Source organism: Triturus cristatus, chromosome 12, assembly GCF_964204655.1.
Source record: "Triturus cristatus chromosome 12, aTriCri1.1, whole genome shotgun sequence".
Taxonomy (NCBI): domain Eukaryota; kingdom Metazoa; phylum Chordata; class Amphibia; order Caudata; family Salamandridae; genus Triturus; species Triturus cristatus.
In genome coordinates this window covers 719,638,010-719,651,078 of record NC_140595.1, presented here as the reverse complement: position 1 = coordinate 719,651,078, position 13,069 = coordinate 719,638,010, and the positions used below count along the sequence as shown (strand labels likewise).

Sequence of the window (13,069 nt, the reverse complement as noted above, 5' to 3'; positions counted from 1 at the left end):
GTTTGGGCTTGGCAAGTAGACTGGGACTCCCCTGGGAGACCCCTGAGTCTATGTCCAGAACCATAACTCTGCCAGTCGAGTACTTACCTAAAAGCCGATAACTCACTTCTCTTCCATAGGCTAAGATTGACTGGTTTCACTTGGAAATTCTTCTAAGTGTGGAGTTTTGGAACTTTAAAATATTCATCTAAAATCAGCCGAACAACGAATTCTGATTTACTCCCCTGTTATCAGGAGAGACCTCAGTGCTGCATCTTGTAGCTCAGTACTGGCCCTGAAAAGTAATTTTAACCGTACTTACCAGTAACTCGAATTTTCTTCCATAGGATATCATTGCTTGCTTTTTGCTGAAAAAGTTTCTAAGTGTCGATTTTTGAAACTTACAAATATTCTTTAAAAATCGTACCAATTGTGAAAACTTAATTGCTTACCTGTTTTAGATAGATGTCCCATTACTGAGCCTAGGAGCCCAGCACTGAATTACCAAAGTAACGAGAACGTACTTTACCCGTAACTTGAATTTTCTTCCATAGGAAACCATTGACTGTTTTTCTGTAAAATTTCTTCTAAGTGTCGATTTTGCAAACTTATAAATATTCCTTAAAAATCGCTTGTATAACTTAAACGCAGTTTCTCAACTGCTTACAGGTGGTACAGTAGTGCTGGATCTAGGATCCAACACTGACATAGAAAAAGTAACCATAACCCCACCTACCTGCTAAGTGAATTTCCTTCCATAGGATAACATTGGTCATTTGATCAGAAAAAATTTCTAAGTGTCAACTTTTAAAATAGCAAAATATTGCTTGAAAATCACAACAGTTACTAAAACGAATTTACTCACTTGTTTCCAAGAACTGTCCCAGGACTGAATCTAGGATCCAGTCCTGGATTTAGAAAAGTAATCCTGAAAGTAATTAATTGCATATAACTTAAAATTCCCATTGAGCTCAATGTATTATTGTATTTGAAATTGTGTTTCCTATTGCAATAAACTGTAACTATTACCTGCAAAAGTCAATTGCCTATTGCAAAGTATTTAACTAAAGCATCTTATTCTGAGAAAGTATATTTTGATACCTATTGTTGGTTCTAAAATAAAACAACAATATATTTTTTATACAAACCATTGGCCTAGAGTTCAGTTCTTGAGTGTGTGAGACCATTTGCTGACTGAGTGTGTACAACAAATGCTTTACACTGTCCTCGGATACTGCCTTACTGCTCGAGCAAGCTACCACTTTAGAGAGTAAGGTTATATCAAACTTTAGCCTCTGTTAAACCTCCGGGCAATGAGGACTCTGTGCACACTGTACCTATTTGGGAACAGTATATACAGAGCCACTTTCTCACAGTAGTGATAAAGTGATTAGAGTCCTAAGGCCAACATAAAGATAGAGCAAAACGTGAGGTGAAAAGCAAAAAGGTTGCTGGTAGGCCACCTTAAGGATGCCATGTCTAACAAAAATGAACTGAGGATTACATGAGTAAAACATCACGTTTCTCTACGGCATTTGGTGAGACAAGTGGGCCTTCTTTTATCTTCCATTCAAGCAATCTTTGACGGACCCATTTATTATAGAGCTCTTCAAGGATTAAAGATAAGGGGGCAGATTTATGAGCTCCTTGCGCCACTTTTGCGTCACTTTTCCCATGTTAAAAGTGACGCAAAAGTGGCGCAAGGGGCTCATAAATCTGCCCCAAGGTACGTACAAAGGAGTCACAAATACTCAGAGATGGTAGACTTCTGTAATATGGGTCGTAGACTAAAAGCAGCGCAAAAACAGAGTGCAACAGGGTCCAAACAATTGAGTGCCACATGAGAGTTTGCATGCAAGCGTATCCTTTTACAGATCCAGAGATATACTCATGCAATTTTTGTTTTTAGGACAGAACGTGCATGATGAAAAAAACATTGTTTTTAAAAAGCGCATTGCAGAATATCAGTACTTTGATGTGGGACAACTTGAATACTTTCAAACAAAATATTTGCATGCAGCTTACAGTAAGTTGTTGTGGCCGAGTGGTTAAGGCGATGGACTTGAAATCCATAGGGGTCTCCCTGCGCAGGTTTGAATCCTGCCAACAACGAGAATCTTGTTATTATCGGCTACAATTTCAGAAGTTAACCTTTAGTATTTCTTCAATTTCAGTTTTATAAATAGGTGGCTTATTTTTGTGTCACTATTGCCTCTCCACATATTTATTATCGCTACCTCTTTCATGTCTTTGCTACACCTCTCTTCCTACTTTAGCACTGGTGTAAACGCTTCAAATTATTATACCATTGCTCTCTCAATCATACCTGGGCATGCACTTGAAACTTACTTTACCAATAAAAGATGCAAAGAGAGAAATAGAACAAAAGTGCTGGCTGGACTTGGCAAACACACTTCATAAAACTGCATTTTCTTTTTTATTCTCCCCCGTGTTACATGCTTAACCTCTCCCTATGTAATTTCTCTTAATCTGCTGTCGCAGGAAGAGAATTTCATCTACAGGCTCTTTCTGTGTTTTTTTCCTTAGTCTTTCTTTCCCTTTTCTTAGCTGTGTAACTGTTCCTTTACGCTCTCTATTTACGCGCCATTAATCTCATTTGAGCTCCTTGCTCCCGCTCCTGTTTTCTCCAACTCTCATACTGCCAGTTCTCTCTTTCTCTGTGGTTGGTTGCTAAAATCCAGAGCTTTCGAAGCCACGTGGTTTCTGCCTCTTGTTGTCAGACTTGAATTGGAAAAGGAACCATATTAACAAGCCTTTACCACTCACACACGGCGGAAGTTTATACTTTAATTTAGTGAGCTAAGAAAAGCGTGTTGTGGGTCCCCTACGACCCATGGTGCTTGCTTCATCATGATTTGGAACCAGTCATTAGCCGCAGCTCTGCTAATGAGCCACTGAAGTCAGTTTCAATAATTACTCAAAAACATGACCTTGCAGCCCGCCCTCAACTGTGTATTTATATTACTTTACTGCTGTTCGTGTGATTAGCTGGGAGGAGCTCACGGCAGCATCCTCCCTATAAAAGTGTAGATGGATAACTCCTTAACTCTTTCTTGCTTCACATACAAATGGCTTCAAAGGTGCAGGGAAGATGCAGGTCTAGTAGACAGAATAGAAGGTCTGTGCCAAGTGGGTTTCTCTGCATTGGTGTCCCATCACAGGCGCGCAAGTGTAATGTGTTATCTTTGACTCCTGGCAGTTCACAAGCAGGTGGCCAGGAAACGGTTTCAGCCTATCAACCACTGAGGAGACGCAGCCTCTGTATGAGGAATGAGGAAGCAATGAATACATCCAGCCTATCACCGGAGCAGCCCTGAGTGTTCCAAATTATAAATTCTCCATGTTAGTGTATGTCATTGAACCCATGTAGCTCGCCGTGATTGTATAGTGGTTAGTAGTCTGCGTTGTGGCCGCAGCAACCTTGGTTCGAATCCAAGTTACGGCATTGTGGTTGGCAATGTTGCGGCAGTTGGGTTCTGCTTTTACAGAATTACGAAATGTACCAGAGGTTTAAATATTTAAACCATCTAACAACAAATTATTTAATTTAACATGATTATAAGCTGTAGCTATAATGTATTTACTTACATAAATTATCGTTCTTGAACCTATTGGGGGTGGAGGGGGAGCGGAGCTCACCCCCCAGGTGCAGTTGAGTAACCTGTGTTGTGGCTCTCTACAGGGAAGGCACAAATGTTGCTGTCACCCAGCCCAATCCAGACGTGTATTGGGGCCAGGTTTCAGGTAAATAGAGCATTAAGTGCAGAGAAATGTTCACTCTCTAAAAGTGGCATTTCTAAAATAGTAAAGTTAAATCCAACCTCACCAGTAAGTAGGATTTTCAATCAATAAATAAAGCTACTCCTCTCCGATATGGAATTACCAAATAAAAAGTATAGGGGAATACCCAATGCTAACCTATGAGAGAGGTAGACCGCACAGTAGTGAAAAATTAAATAGACTGTTTGGTACTTACAGGATATGCGAACCACCAAAGTACATATCTTATCTTTTACTTGCATAGCATCATGCACCTAGGACTACCTAGGGCCTTCCTTAGGGGTACATTATATGTAATAAAAGGGGAGTTTAGGGCTTGGCAAGTAGACTGGGACTCCCCTGGGAGACCCCTGAGTCTATGCCCAGAACCATAACTCTGCCAGTCGAGTACTTACCTAAAAGCCGATAACTCACTTCTCTTCCATAGGCTAACATTGACTGGTTTCACTTGGAAATTCTTCTAAGTGTGGAGTTTTGGAACTTTAAAATATTCATCTAAAATCAGCCGAACAACGAATTCTGATTTACTCACCTGTTATCAGGAGAGACCTCAGTGCTGCATCTTGTAGCTCAGTACTGACCCTGAAAAGTAATTTTAACCGTACTTACCAGTAACTCGAATTTTCTTCCATAGGATATCATTGCTTGCTTTTTGCTGACAAAGTTTCTAAGTGTCGATTTTTGAAACTTACAAATATTCTTTAAAAATCGTACCAATTGTGAAAACGTAATTGCTTACCTGTTTTAGATAGATGTCCCAGTACTGAGCCTAGGAGCCCAGCACTAAATTACCAAAGTAACGAGAATGTACTTTACCCGTAACTTGAATTTTCTTCCATAGGAAACCATTGACTGTTTTTCTGTAAAATTTCTTCTAAGTGTCGATTTTGCAAACTTATAAATATTCCTTAAAAATCGCTTGTATAACTTAAACGCAGTTTCTCAACTGCTTACAGGTGGTACTGTAGTGCTGGATCTAGGATCCAACACTGACATAGAAAAAGTAACCATAACCCCACCTACCTGCTAAGTGAATTTCCTTCCATAGGATAACATTGGTAATTTGATCAGAAAAAATTTCTAAGTGTCAACTTTTAAAATAGCAAAATATTGCTTGAAAATCACAACAGTTACTAAAACGAATTTACTCACTTGTTTCCAAGAACTGTCCCAGGACTGAATCTAGGATCCAGTCCTGGATTTAGAAAAGTAATCCTGAAAGTAATTAATTGCATATAACTTAAAATTCCCATTGAGCTCAATGTATTATTGTATTTGAAATTGTGTTTCCTATTGCAATAAACTGTAACTATTACCTGCAAAAGTCAATTGCTAATTGCAAAGTATTTAACTAAAGCATCTTATTCTGAGAAAGTATATTTTGATACCTATTGTTGGTTCTAAAATAAAACAACGATATATTTTTTATACAAACCATTGGCCTAGAGTTCAGTTCTTGAGTGTGTGAGACCATTTATTATAGAGCTCTTCAAGGATTAAAGATAAGGTACTTACAAAGGAGTCACAAATACTCAGAGATGGTAGACTTCTGTAATATGGGTCGTAGACTAAAAGCAGCGCAAAAACAGAGTGCAACAGGGTCCCAAAAATTGAGTGCCACATGATAGTTTGCATGCAAGCGTATCCTTTTACAGATCCAGAGATATACTCATGCAATTTTTGTTTTTAGGACAGAACGTGCATGATGAAAAAAACATTGTTTTTAAAAAGCGCATTGCAGAATATCAGTACTTTGATGTGGGACAACTTGAATACTTTCAAACAAAATATTTGCTTGAAGCTTACAGTAAGTTGTTGTGGCCGAGTGGTTAAGGCGATGGACTTGAAATCCATTGGGGTCTCCCCGTGCAGGTTCGAATCCTGCCAACAATGAGAATCTTGTTATTATCGGCTACAATTTCAGAAGTTAACCTTTAGTATTTCTTCAATTTCAGTTTTATAAATAGGTGGCTTATTTTTGTGTCACTATTGCCTCTCCACATATTTATTATCGCTTCCTCTTTCATGTCTTTGCTACACCTCTCTTCCTACTTTAGCACTGGTGTAAACACTTCAAATTATTATACCATTGCTCTCTCAATCATACTTGTGCATGCACTTGAAACTTACTTTACCAATAAAAGATGCAAAGAGAGAAATAGAACAAAAGTGCTAACAAAAGTGCTGGCTGGATTTGGCAAACACACTTCATAAAACTGCATTTTCTTTTTTATTCTCCCCGTGTTACATGCTTAACCTCTCCCTATGTAATTTCTCTTAATCTGCTGTCCCAGGAAGAGAATTTCATCTACAGGCTCTTTCTGTGTTTTTTTCCTTAGTCTTTCTTTCCCTTTTCTTAGCTGTGTAACTGTTCCTTTACGCTCTCTATTTACGCGCCTTTAATCTCATTTGAGCTCCTTGCTCCTGCTCCTGTTTTCTCCAACTCTCATACTGCCAGTTCTCTCTTTCATTGTGGTTGGTGGCTAAAATCCAGAGCATTCGAAGCCACGTGGTTTCTGCCTCTTGTTGTCAGACTTGAATTGGAAAAGGAACCATATTAACAAGCCTTTACCACTCACACACGGCGGAAGTTTATACTTTAATTCAGTGAGCTAAGAAAAGCGTGTTGTGGGTCCCCTACGAGCCATGGTGCTTGCTTCATCATGATTTGGAACCAGTCATTAGCCGCAGCTCTGCTAATGAGCCACTGAGGTCAGTTTCAATAATTACTCAAAAACATCACCTTGCAGCCCGCCCTCAACTGTGTATTTATATTACTTTACTGCTGTTCGTGTGATTAGCTGGGAGGAGCTCACGGCGGCATCCTCCCTATAAAAGTGTAGATGGATCACTCCTTAACTCTTTCTTGCTTCACATACAAATGGCTTGAAAGGTGCAGGGAAGATGCAGGTCTAATAGACAGAATAGAAGGTCTGTGCCAAGTGGGTTTCTCTGCATTGGTGTCCCATCACAGGCCCGCAAGTGTAATGTGTTATCTTTGACTCCTGGCAGTTTACAAGCAGGCGGCCAGGAAACGGTTTCAGCCTATCAACCACTGAGGAGACGCAGCCTCTGTATGAGGAATGAGGAAGCAATAAATACATCCAGCCTATCACAGGAGCAGCCCTGAGTGTTCCAAATTATAAATTCTCCATGTTAGTGTATGTCATTGAGCCCATGTAGCTCGCTGTGATCGTATAGTGGTTAGTACTCTGCGTTGTGGCCGCAGCAACCTTGGTTCGAATCCAAGTCACGGCATTGTGGTTGGCAATGTTACGGCAGTTGGGTTCTGCTTTTACAGAATTACCAAATGTACCAGAGGTTTAAATATTTAAACCATCTAACAACAAATTATTTAATTTAACATGATTATAAGCTGTAGCTATAATGTATTTACTTACATAAATTATCGTTCTTGAACCTTTTGGGGGTGGAGGGGGAGCGGAGCTCACCCCCCAGGTGCAGTTGAGTAACCTGTGTTGTGGCTCTCTACAGGGAAGGCACAAATGTTGCTGTCACCCAGCCCAATCCAGACGTGTATTGGGGTTTCAGGTAAATAGAGCAGTAAGTGCAGAGAAATGTTCACTCTCTAAAAGTGGCATTTCTAAAATAGTAAAGTTAAATCCAACCTCACCAGTAAGTAGGATTTTCAATAAATAAATAAAGCTACTCCTCTCCGATATGGAATTACCAAATAAAAAGTATAGGGGAATACCCAATGCTAACCTATGAGAGAGGTAAACCTCACAGTAGTGAAAAATGAAATAGACTGTTTGGTACTTACAGGACATGCGAACCACCAAAGTACATATCTTATCTTTTACTTGCATAGCATCATGCACCTAGGACTTCCTAGGGCCTACCTTAGGGGTAAATTATATGTAATAAAAGGGGAGTTTAGGGCTTGGCAAGTAGACTGGGACTCCCCTGGGAGACCCCTGAGTCTATGCCCATAACCATAACTCTGCCAGTCGAGTACTTACCTAAAAGCCGATAACTCACTTCTCTTCCATAGGCTAACATTGACTGGTTTCACTTGGAAATTCTTCTAAGTGTGGAGTTTTGGAACTTTAAAATATTCATCTAAAATCAGCCGAACAACGAATTCTGATTTACTCACCTGTTATCAGGAGAGACCTCAGTGCTGCATCTTGTAGCTCAGTACTGACCCTGAAAAGTAATTTTAACCGTACTTACCAGTAACTCGAATTTTCTTCCATAGGATATCATTGCTTGCTTTTTGCTGACAAAGTTTCTAAGTGTCGATTTTTGAAACTTACAAATATTCTTTAAAAATCGTACCAATTGTGAAAACGTAATTGCTTACCTGTTTTAGATAGATGTCCCAGTACTGAGCCTAGGAGCCCAGCACTAAATTACCAAAGTAACGAGAATGTACTTTACCCGTAACTTGAATTTTCTTCCATAGGAAACCATTGACTGTTTTTCTGTAAAATTTCTTCTAAGTGTCGATTTTGCAAACTTATAAATATTCCTTAAAAATCGCTTGTATAACTTAAACGCAGTTTCTCAACTGCTTACAGGTGGTACTGTAGTGCTGGATCTAGGATCCAACACTGACATAGAAAAAGTAACCATAACCCCACCTACCTGCTAAGTGAATTTCCTTCCATAGGATAACATTGGTAATTTGATCAGAAAAAATTTCTAAGTGTCAACTTTTAAAATAGCAAAATATTGCTTGAAAATCACAACAGTTACTAAAACGAATTTACTCACTTGTTTCCAAGAACTGTCCCAGGACTGAATCTAGGATCCAGTCCTGGATTTAGAAAAGTAATCCTGAAAGTAATTAATTGCATATAACTTAAAATTCCCATTGAGCTCAATGTATTATTGTATTTGAAATTGTGTTTCCTATTGCAATAAACTGTAACTATTACCTGCAAAAGTCAATTGCCTATTGCAAAGTATTTAACTAAAGCATCTTATTCTGAGAAAGTATATTTTGATACCTATTGTTGGTTCTAAAATAAAACAACGATATATTTTTTATACAAACCATTGGCCTAGAGTTCAGTTCTTGAGTGTGTGAGACCATTTATTATAGAGCTCTTCAAGGATTAAAGATAAGGTACTTACAAAGGAGTCACAAATACTCAGAGATGGTAGACTTCTGTAATATGGGTCGTAGACTAAAAGCAGCGCAAAAACAGAGTGCAACAGGGTCCCAAAAATTGAGTGCCACATGATAGTTTGCATGCAAGCGTATCCTTTTACAGATCCAGAGATATACTCATGCAATTTTTGTTTTTAGGACAGAACGTGCATGATGAAAAAAACATTGTTTTTAAAAAGCGCATTGCAGAATATCAGTACTTTGATGTGGGACAACTTGAATACTTTCAAACAAAATATTTGCTTGCAGCTTACTGTAAGTTGTTGTGGCCGAGTGGTAAAGGCGATGGACTTGAAATCCATTGGGGTCTCCCCGTGCAGGTTCGAATCCTGCCAACAATGAGAATCTTGTTATTATCGGCTACAATTTCAGAAGTTAACCTTTAGTATTTCTTCAATTTCAGTTTTATAAATAGGTGGCTTATTTTTGTGTCACTATTGCCTCTCCACATATTTATTATCGCTACCTCTTTCATGTCTTTGCTACACCTCTCTTCCTACTTTAGCACTGGTGTAAACACTTCAAATTATTATACCATTGCTCTCTCAATCATACTTGTGCATGCACTTGAAACTTACTTTACCAATAAAAGATGCAAAGAGAGAAATAGAACAAAAGTGCTAACAAAAGTGCTGGCTGGATTTGGCAAACACACTTCATAAAACTGCATTTTCTTTTTTATTCTCCCCGTGTTACATGCTTAACCTCTCCCTATGTAATTTCTCTTAATCTGCTGTCCCAGGAAGAGAATTTCATCTACAGGCTCTTTCTGTGTTTTTTTCCTTAGTCTTTCTTTCCCTTTTCTTAGCTGTGTAACTGTTCCTTTACGCTCTCTATTTACGCGCCATTAATCTCATTTGAGCTCCTTGCTCCCGCTCCTGTTTTCTCCAACTCTCATACTGCCAGTTCTCTCTTTCATTGTGGTTGGTGGCTAAAATCCAGAGCATTCGAAGCCACGTGGTTTCTGCCTCTTGTTGTCAGACTTGAATTGGAAAAGGAACCATATTAACAAGCCTTTACCACTCACACACGGCGGAAGTTTATACTTTAATTCAGTGAGCTAAGAAAAGCGTGTTGTGGGTCCCCTACGAGCCATGGTGCTTGCTTCATCATGATTTGGAACCAGTCATTAGCCGCAGCTCTGCTAATGAGCCACTGAGGTCAGTTTCAATAATTACTCAAAAACATCACCTTGCAGCCCGCCCTCAACTGTGTATTTATATTACTTTACTGCTGTTCGTGTGATTAGCTGGGAGGAGCTCACGGCGGCATCCTCCCTATAAAAGTGTAGATGGATCACTCCTTAACTCTTTCTTGCTTCACATACAAATGGCTTGAAAGGTGCAGGGAAGATGCAGGTCTAATAGACAGAATAGAAGGTCTGTGCCAAGTGGGTTTCTCTGCATTGGTGTCCCATCACAGGCCCGCAAGTGTAATGTGTTATCTTTGACTCCTGGCAGTTTACAAGCAGGCGGCCAGGAAACGGTTTCAGCCTATCAACCACTGAGGAGACGCAGCCTCTGTATGAGGAATGAGGAAGCAATAAATACATCCAGCCTATCACCGGAGCAGCCCTGAGTGTTCCAAATTATAAATTCTCCATGTTAGTGTATGTCATTGAGCCCATGTAGCTCGCTGTGATCGTATAGTGGTTAGTACTCTGCGTTGTGGCCGCAGCAACCTTGGTTCGAATCCAAGTCACGGCATTGTGGTTGGCAATGTTACGGCAGTTGGGTTCTGCTTTTACAGAATTACCAAATGTACCAGAGGTTTAAATATTTAAACCATCTAACAACAAATTATTTAATTTAACATGATTATAAGCTGTAGCTATAATGTATTTACTTACATAAATTATCGTTCTTGAACCTTTTGGGGGTGGAGGGGGAGCGGAGCTCACCCCCCAGGTGCAGTTGAGTAACCTGTGTTGTGGCTCTCTACAGGGAAGGCACAAATGTTGCTGTCACCCAGCCCAATCCAGACGTGTATTGGGGTTTCAGGTAAATAGAGCAGTAAGTGCAGAGAAATGTTCACTCTCTAAAAGTGGCATTTCTAAAATAGTAAAGTTAAATCCAACCTCACCAGTAAGTAGGATTTTCAATAAATAAATAAAGCTACTCCTCTCCGATATGGAATTACCAAATAAAAAGTATAGGGGAATACCCAATGCTAACCTATGAGAGAGGTAGACCTCACAGTAGTGAAAAATGAAATAGACTGTTTGGTACTTACAGGACATGCGAACCACCAAAGTACATATCTTATCTTTTACTTGCATAGCATCATGCACCTAGGACTACCTAGGGCCTACCTTAGGGGTAAATTATATGTAATAAAAGGGGAGTTTAGGGCTTGGCAAGTAGACTGGGACTCCCCTGGGAGACCACTGAGTCTATGCCCATAACCATAACTCTACCAGTCGAGTACTTACCTAAAAGCCGATAACTCACTTCTCTTCCATAGGCTAACATTGACTGGTTTCACTTGGAAATTCTTCTAAGTGTGGAGTTTTGGAACTTTAAAATATTCATCTAAAATCAGCCGAACAACGAATTCTGATTTACTCACCTGTTATCAGGAGAGACCTCAGTGCTGCATCTTGTAGCTCAGTACTGACCCTGAAAAGTAATTTTAACCGTACTTACCAGTAACTCGAATTTTCTTCCATAGGATATCATTGCTTGATTTTTGCTGACAAAGTTTCTAAGTGTCGATTTTTGAAACTTACAAATATTCTTTAAAAATCGTACCAATTGTGAAAACGTAATTGCTTACCTGTTTTAGATAGATGTCTCAGTACTGAGCCTAGGAGCCCAGCACTGAATTACCAAAGTAACGAGAATGTACTTTACCCGTAACTTGAATTTTCTTCCATAGGAAACCATTGACGGTTTTTCTGTAAAATTTCTTCTAAGTGTCGATTTTGCAAACTTATAAATATTCCTTAAAATCGCTTGTATAACTTAAATGCAGTTTCTCAACTGCTTACAGGTGGTACTGTAGTGCTGGATCTAGGATACAACACTGACATAGAAAAAGTAACCATAACCCCACCTACCTGCTAAGTGAATTTCCTTCCATAGGATAACATTGGTAATTTGATCAGAAAAAATTTCTAAGTGTCAACTTTTAAAATAGCAAAATATTGCTTGAAAATCACAACAGTTACTAAAACGAATTTACTCACTTGTTTCCAAGAACTGTCCCAGGACTGAATCTAGGATCCAGTCCTGGATTTAGAAAAGTAATCCTGAAAGTAATTAATTGCATATAACTTAAAATTCCCATTGAGCTCAATGTATTATTGTATTTGAAATTGTGTTTCCTATTGCAATAAACTGTAACTATTACCTGCAAAAGTCAATTGCCTATTGCAAAGTATTTAACTAAAGCATCTTATTCTGAGAAAGTATATTTTGATACCTATTGTTGGTTCTAAAATAAAACAACGATATATTTTTTATACAAACCATTGGCCTAGAGTTCAGTTCTTGAGTGTGTGAGACCATTTATTATAGAGCTCTTCAAGGATTAAAGATAAGGTACTTACAAAGGAGTCACAAATACTCAGAGATGGTAGACTTCTGTAATATGGGTCGTAGACTAAAAGCAGCGCAAAAACAGAGTGCAACACGGTCCCAAAAATTGAGTGCCACATGATAGTTTGCATGCAAGCGTATCCTTTTACAGATCCAGAGATATACTCATGCAATTTTTGTTTTTAGGACAGAACGTGCATGATGAAAAAAACATTGTTTTTAAAAGGCGCATTGCAGAATATCAGTACTTTGATGTGGGACAACTTGAATACTTTCAAACAAAATATTTGCATGCAGCTTACAGTAAGTTGTTGTGGACGAGTGGTTAAGGCGATGGACTTGAAATCCATTGGGGTCTCCCCGTGCAGGTTCGAATCCTGCCAACAACGAGAATCTTGTTATTATCGGCTACAATTTCAGAAGTTAACCTTTAGTATTTCTTCAATTTCAGTTTTATAAATAGGTGGCTTATTTTTGTGTCACTATTGCCTCTCCACATATTTATTATCGCTACCTCTTTCATGTCTTTGCTACACCTCTCTTCCTACTTTAGCACTGGTGTAAACACTTCAAATTATTATACCATTGCTCTCTCAATCATACTTGTGCA

General features: G+C 39.0%; 6 non-coding genes across 6 annotated transcripts; all 6 read left to right on the top strand.

The window, feature by feature from the left end:
* The first annotated feature begins 2,009 nt into the window (after positions 1-2,009).
* TRNAS-UGA (transfer RNA serine (anticodon UGA)) lies at positions 2,010-2,091 on the top strand. Its single transcript has one exon. It is a non-coding gene; the product is annotated as a tRNA-Ser (tRNA).
* A 3,500-nt stretch (positions 2,092-5,591) lies between these two features.
* On the top strand, positions 5,592-5,673 carry TRNAS-UGA (transfer RNA serine (anticodon UGA)). The gene has a single exon. It is a non-coding gene; the product is annotated as a tRNA-Ser (tRNA).
* Positions 5,674-6,966: 1,293 nt separating this feature from the next.
* TRNAH-GUG (transfer RNA histidin (anticodon GUG)) lies at positions 6,967-7,038 on the top strand. The gene has a single exon. It is a non-coding gene; the product is annotated as a tRNA-His (tRNA).
* Positions 7,039-9,179: 2,141 nt separating this feature from the next.
* On the top strand, positions 9,180-9,261 carry TRNAS-UGA (transfer RNA serine (anticodon UGA)). Its single transcript has one exon. It is a non-coding gene; the product is annotated as a tRNA-Ser (tRNA).
* A 1,293-nt stretch (positions 9,262-10,554) lies between these two features.
* TRNAH-GUG (transfer RNA histidin (anticodon GUG)) lies at positions 10,555-10,626 on the top strand. The gene has a single exon. It is a non-coding gene; the product is annotated as a tRNA-His (tRNA).
* A 2,140-nt stretch (positions 10,627-12,766) lies between these two features.
* On the top strand, positions 12,767-12,848 carry TRNAS-UGA (transfer RNA serine (anticodon UGA)). The gene has a single exon. It is a non-coding gene; the product is annotated as a tRNA-Ser (tRNA).
* The last annotated feature ends 221 nt before the right edge of the window (positions 12,849-13,069 follow it).